Source organism: Pyxicephalus adspersus, chromosome 7 (assembly GCF_032062135.1).
Source record: "Pyxicephalus adspersus chromosome 7, UCB_Pads_2.0, whole genome shotgun sequence".
NCBI lineage: Eukaryota > Metazoa > Chordata > Amphibia > Anura > Pyxicephalidae > Pyxicephalus > Pyxicephalus adspersus.
In genome coordinates, this window is record NC_092864.1 from 57,484,621 (window position 1) to 57,492,044 (window position 7,424).

Here is a 7,424-nt window from a genome sequence, read left to right on the forward strand (position 1 = left end):
TTTAGTAGCGGCGCTATTTCTAGCACTTCCCCTCAGCTGTACTTTTCCTTGCTACTCCAAGGCATGAAATTAAATGGTTGGATTTTCATAGAAGAATATTGTTATTATTATTTTTAGCCTGTGCAAAAAGGTTACCATTGACATTTAACTCAGAAGGCTACAAATAGAGAAAGAGGCATAAATAAAATTTAAAAAAAATCTTATGCCTCTTTCTCTATTATAGGCTTGTTCCAGATTGAATGTGAAGCAAAACCTCTAATGAGAAAGAAAAACTTCCTAAATGTTTTCAATAAATTTCAAGGTTGGCCTGTGACATTGTCTAAGTTTTTCATTTTGGCCCAATGTGTATTTGAGTTTGACACCCCTGGTCTAGAACAAGCTCACTCAGTAAATGTAAAGCTAAGTTTCTAACAGAATTGCTGCAGGTGGGTTCTGGCTGTAACTTGATTCATATTTGTTGTGAAGTGTAAGAAGGCAAGAGAAAAAAACTTTATTTTACAAAGTTTAATACATGCAAGTGGCTAGCTGAGCATTCCAAGAATTAGTTCCTAGGCTGCTGGAGAACTAGCAGCTATGTAACCAAAGTCAGAAACAAAGCCCTACCTGCACTAAACTTTACATTTTTTATTTAAATTTGATATTGTGAGACAGGTCTAGAAAGTAATACTGTGTACAGCATAAATGACTGCAATACAATGCCACCTTGGTGACTTACAATGACACTCACCCAACTTGGTGAAAAACTTCTCCCTAAATGATTAGCCCAACCTTGGGACTGTGGTTATTTTTCTGCTCATATGTACTGTTGAGAAGCAGTTCAGAGGCATATATTATGCACACTACACTAACAATTGCAGCTTTGGGTGAGGTTGAGCAGTGTTTTTGTGGTGTCGTAGGCTGACTACAAACAAATCAGCCTGAATAATGGTCATTCTGTTTTTCAATAACCAAATACCATAGATATTTAGTCAAAATGTGTGCAGCAATGTCTAACAACCTACTAACTTAATTGCAATGCAAAGAATTGTCACTAACATTGCTAGGGAGGGTTAAAGGCATCTGTGAGAACATGCAGCAAGCAACAAAAGTGTTTTTATTTCAAATCAAAAGTAGGTTATGTTGAGAAAACAGGGTTTAGATGAAGCTGTCAATCTCAAAAAGGCTGTAGTGCTAAAGTATAAATTTGCAATATAGGTACTAGCATATCAATCTCAGTTACATAAATGTACTTTTGCTTTGGTTTCCCCAGCCTCCCTAGCGAATTTTAGTGACAATGCTATATTTAGGAGCTTTGCAATAACCTAAAATAGTAAACTTCAAATGTGTTCAACTAAGGGATATGCAGAATCCTGAATTGTTTGTTCAGTTGAACAGCTCCTAAGCTAAATTGAGGCAAATTCAAGGAACAATAATGTTGAGAACGTTCTCTCATGTGCCAGAGTACTACCTAAGACAAATCAGTCACATGACTTCAATTCAATATTGGCCCAACTTGAAATGGAACAGTTGTAGCACTCAAAGTAATTTTGATTATTAAGTTACATATTCAAATTAATTTTATGTGCTATACTTAAAAGGTGAGTTTATGTTAAGATAAAACATACTTACCCAACTGCATAGTCCTCCTTATTTATACTACAAAAATATTCTCATCCCGATTGCTTTCTAACCCAAGACTCTAACCTATGGCCTGATAACATGTTTGTATTTTGCAGCCAAAACTTCCTTCCCTCTGATCACAAATGACTCCAGTTGCTGGATTCTTCACAAGCTTTGCTTACATCTGAGACCGGCCCACCATTTAAGGATAGGTGTGTTAGCAAACAATATGTTGCTAACAGATCAGATCAGTTCAGAACATGAGAATTATTCCTTAAAGTTATAATTTGTTATACTTAATGGATATAATTTTAAACAAATAAACAAACTTACCCCCTGCCACAGTCAGTGTCCTTTTCTTTACTGGAGAGTGGAGCTTTGAATATTTGTAGGTATCAAAAACAGGTCACCTAGCAAAACCAGATAAAACATTTCATGATTAATAATTCCATGTTAATTCAGTCTTATTAATGAATTCATGTCAGTATTTCTATGTCCATAAATTATCTGTCATATCATCCAAGTAAACTTTTATCTAATGGTACTATTGTAGAATATCTTTTCCCTCCAAAGATCCCTTGAAAACAACTGACAGCTAATAAAACATGGCATTCCCAGGTTTCCAATGGATTTGACAGTTAAACAGGACAAAAAGCACTTTTTGTTTATTTTACATTACAAACCCAGAGCCACACAACATGCAATAGGCAATATACAATGTAATTTACTTTGTAAATGTAATAACTTTTACTTATATTTAGTGTCCTATCCAATAAGTAAATGGTCAGTTTATTTGAGTGAATAATTGTTCCCAAAGATGGAAAGATTCTAATTGTCAGATAAAACATTATTTGACAGGCAATTTTTCAGTTAGTGCTAACTTAATATGCACTACAGAAAAAAACACAGAGACAGCCTAATGAGATCATATCATCCACTGTCTGGATTTGGTTGTAAATATAACCAGTGAGATGCTATCCCGCAGGGCAATAACATTATGGCTAAAAGGCCCTGGCCTTTACCTACTAGCTTACCTACTTTTATATTTTTGTTTTTCCAGACAGCATACACAATGGATGGGTTTGTCTACATGCATTCTAGCAGCACAGTGGCTTTAAGTCCCAAGCAACATGATTATGGCCTGCTATGTCTGTATCTGTCAAGTTATATTGGATCAGGTATGTTCACATAACGTGTATGATTTAGGCTGACAATGTCTGAAGTGGAAACTGCCCCTGTAATATCTAAACATTACAAAGAACTGAAGATCTCCAATGGTAACAAGCAACAATTCTTATAACAAAAACATCTAAGATAAAACTATAACTAACATTATTTCAATTTTGGTATTGCTGCCAATGTTACCACAAGCTCCTTGGTGCCTTGAAAATGTTTTTCTGCCTTTTACACTAGACTGAGTAGGTACTAAATTCTAGATCTGGTCTGACGTACATTAAGAGAATATACCACAGTCAATGAGTCCTGACAGCTAAGTTTAGTAAGCTCAACATAGAGTACAATAATGTGCATTACATGCTTGCTTGGACAAGATTATAGTGAGGTGCACAGAATTGATTACATTTTTCAAAAGCAAGATAAAAAAGCCTTGCGTGTCCTATAAGGGGTAACTTCTGAGGGTGCCTGCATATGTTTTTTTTTATCCAGTTCAGGTACTTTCCCACCAAGACAGGTGTAAAGGAGGCAATATACCAAAGGTCCTAATACAGGTAAAATACATATTGACTTGATACACATCATTCCTATAAGGAAAGATACAGTCTTTTACATTTTAGTAATTCTATTTTAAGACAACATTTGTCTGGACCATTGGATTGCAGAGATCAAAGTAAAAATATTGAAAAACAAATTGTAGAACAAACACACTGTCTGGAGAAGTCCATTGATGTTTCACATTTATATTATCTGATATAAACACTTTATTATCTGTGGAAAGTATTCCTCAGTTGTGGTTTCTAAAAGATAATATTACAAATAACATAACTGACTTGCTGTCCGCATCATATCCTGCAGATTAGCAACACTTAACAAGGTAGTATTGAAAGAAGGATAAGGAATACTATTACTTGCCATATACTTCACAATTAGGCTAGCAATTCTAAAAACCTGTACAATTCCAATTTTGGATTTAGTCAGGATTTTTAGGTGCTCAGCAATCAACATATTAATATTAAAAATATTAAAATGCAAACTTGTTTTGTGATTCTTTAAAAACAGACAAATGCAAAACATTTGTATCCATACATGTCCCATATTACACATTACGTTGTATGTACAGCAAAAAGTAACTGTTTCCGTTACGTTACGTATACATTGCGTTTTGTTGCCGCTTTGCTGATCTGTGTTTTTTAAATACCATTTCTTACTGTCATGCCATATAAATAACTGCAAATATTTCTGAGTTTGCTGAATACTGAATCCAGAGCCATGCAACTAAAATTTTCTCTAGGTCAACAAAAAGAAGTCTCCATAAAAATCGCAGCATGTTATCTTTAAGGAAAACCCATCAAAGAGTTGAATTTCCAGAAAAAAACTTCAGAGATCATATATATGCACTCATTAGCTATTGTAACTACTCCTAATACCTTTCATTCAGGGTAGCTTGTGAGGTACTGAATGAAGCATCAAAGGATCACAAAATCAATAGATCACTTTGAGGACCACACTCTCTGAACACAAAGTATTGATTTAAATGCTAGAAAGAACAAAATAATCTTCATGATTTACCATGGGACCACCTGGTATTTAAAGTTAGGATCATCAACACTGACATTGTGTACTCAAAGTATAGCTTTTACTTGATGTAAGCTGACGTTATATACACATTAATTAATGCCACGGCTAATAAGAATGAAAACGGAATACTAAAATGTTTTTCCCCATGAAGGACAAAGCAACAGGTTTACAAAATTTTTTCTTACTCCAAAAGCACGTACTTATCTTCCTTTTACTCCCATGTCACTTCAGTCAGCTGCCAAGAGCAAAGGAAAAAACTTTGTATAGGAGTTGCTAAAACCATAGATTCCTCAGTTCTCTTTATTATATCAAGTAGACGCTCCATGTGATGGCACTGCCTGCCCTAGCACTGTCACATGGCCAGGTCATATGTTCCCCCATACCTGGAACTACTTTTTGGAAAACCATTTTGTTTTGGCACTACATAGAACCATGGAGAGTGAACCAAAGATATGTTTATGCTGCTGAGGTATAAGGTTGAGGTGTCTGAGTTCTAGGGTTTTTTTGTTCTTTTTTGCTGAAGATATGCTAAAGGCAAGGAAGTACCCTGGATATCAGTAAAACCTATTATTGAGAATAAAACTACAAAAAGAATACTTGGATACAAACACAACAATGAAATGTAAGCCTAGATGGATCTTAATGACCCCTATTTTATCTAGTTATGAAGGCATTAAAAATGTAAAGAATACTTGGATACAAACACAACAATGAAATGTAAGCCTAGATGGATCTTAATGACCCCTATTTTATCTAGTTATGAAGGCATTAAAAATGTACTTTTAAATGACACCTCAATCTGTGTTTGTATTTGTGCTCTGTAATCTTCTTGTATTAGACTAAGAAAGAAAGGCAGTTGTAATGTCACTTACACTTTACTACATTGCACACTGGTGTTAATGTAACTGACTGGAGCAGAAAACACAAAGATGACCTTGCCAGGAAGCTGGTATTCCTTTACGATCCAATTACAGTCTTGATTAAGCTTGTTTGCTTAAACTGCAGCAGAGAAAAATAATTGGTGTAATGTCTGGCAGAGCTGTTTGAATTTAAAAACTTAAGAAACAAATTTCAGGTATGAATATTTATACATTATCATACTTCCACCTAAATTTTTCTATCCAGTAATAATATAACTGTGATGACGATGCATACCATTAGAGAATTGACTCTGCTTCAGAATCTCTTAGGTTAAACTATCTAAATTTAAAGCTTGCACCAATTACTGCCTCAGGATTTTGTGCTCATTTGCATAGTATTACCCATAATTCCTATTACATTTTGCTAATCTCTTCCAAATTGAATCTGGGCTCAGCAGACCCACACTGAGCTGAGGCCTTTGTGTTGGACAAAGTGCAATGTGTGGATAGGTCACAAAATCACACATCAGGACTCTCCCACCTTAAGCCTTCTTAAGAGAGGTTTTTAGTCCTTAATGTTATCACATCGTCCTCCTCATTTGTCCTGCAAGCTAAGAATTAGTTTTATAAATATTTATATGCAGTAATTATTGCACAGAGACTGTGTTGTGGCTTCTTCTGCCAGAAATGCTAGAACTGTAATGCAGTAAATATCCAGTACACATAGCTTCAGGCTTGCAGGAAATTACAAATTATTTACTGAATTGTGTTTAGGAAACAGACCAAAATATCTTTCAGGAAACCACTGCATATACAGGCAAGTAAAGTATACTTGGGGCAAACTTTAAAATGTATCATTGAAAGAGAACTAGTCTAAAATGTAATCATTATACATTTAACAATTGTGCAACTGCCCCTGGATAGGTGAATGTGCTGTTATTTACTTGTATTCCTGTTCTGTTGGAAAAGAAATGTTTAAATGCCCAAACTTATCACTCAGAAGTGATAAAGCCGATTTCTTCTGTATAATCCTAATAGTGCTTATATTAGATGACAGTTTGTAAGAGTTCTGGCACAGGAAGGTCTTTGTTCCTGACACTTCACTTTCACCATAATTAAATATCAATCTTGGAGAAATAAAAGTGCGGTATTTGAAGAATTCAGGAGTCGAGATTTCAAATTGATGTACACTGGTAAATGTTTTTGTTAAATAACATAGAAAACACGCTCTACCTATCTAGTGACTTTGTTTTGTCCATTATTAACTGCTTTGTAAAACAAGCCAATCTGTTCTTTATTCTCACTACCATGAAATGTGTTCCCCAAAATGTAAGCTCTGCTTGTTTAAGTGTTTCAACTTATGTCACATTGAACATATGGACAACATACCTCCTAATATGTGTGCTTACTGTAATCATTTGAGTTACAGACAAGTTTGATAGCAATAGATCAAGGGAAACCTATATTAAATATATGTTAATGAACAGCTCTAGGCAAAAAGTAAAATCAATCAGTGGAATGCTAATGTTATCAAGTGCTAGAATCAGGGAAAGCAATTAATTTAGCTCAATGAGTAAAATGCTAATGATATCTAGTGCTAGAATCAGAAAAAAATCAATTCATTTAGCTTCAGTTAGCTAAATTGCAAACATGATTTAAACAACTAGCTGTAACAAGCTTTCCTATTCTGGGGAAGACTATGCTTCTTGTCACATAGGTCTGTGTTGTGCATGTTATTTCTCTTGCTTTCTGAAAGACATCAAGGAACTTACATTGGACAGAGTTATGCATATTTGGCCTGTACATTAAACAAGCCCTTGTTGTTCCCAAAATACCAGATTACAAGAAACTGTGTGATTTTAGGCAGCTGGCACATCACCATTTTGTCTGGATAAAAGACAACAGTCCAAAGCCTGTGAAGAAGGTGTAAAATACTTTCCGTTACCCAATTACATTTTTACCCAATATTCAACCAATTTCTTGCTTTTATCAATAGCTACTCACAAATCTTCTAATATAACAACTTCTAAAAAATAATGATATTTGACAACCATCTTGCCTTTCAATATCCTAGCAAATACATTAAGCCTCTGCTGTCATCTCTATCACATTGATGATCTTATACAGATTAAACTAGGAAGAGTTAATATAGTAAACCGTCACCAGCTTGTCCTAATTGTTTAAATGCCAGCAAATGATAGAAAAGCTTTA

The 7,424-nt window shown here is 34.7% G+C and overlaps 1 protein-coding gene across 13 annotated transcripts in view; it reads right to left on the minus strand.

Annotated features, from left to right (window-relative positions):
• The window catches only part of MAP2 (microtubule associated protein 2), a 129,261-nt gene that overhangs the window by 55,913 nt on the left and 65,924 nt on the right, over positions 1-7,424 (minus strand). For all 13 annotated transcript variants that reach the window (XR_011921750.1, XM_072418591.1, XM_072418593.1 and 10 more), the window contains one exon: positions 1,933-2,009. The gene's annotated coding sequence lies outside the window, so the exon portion shown is untranslated. The remainder of the gene's footprint in view (positions 1-1,932; positions 2,010-7,424) is intronic.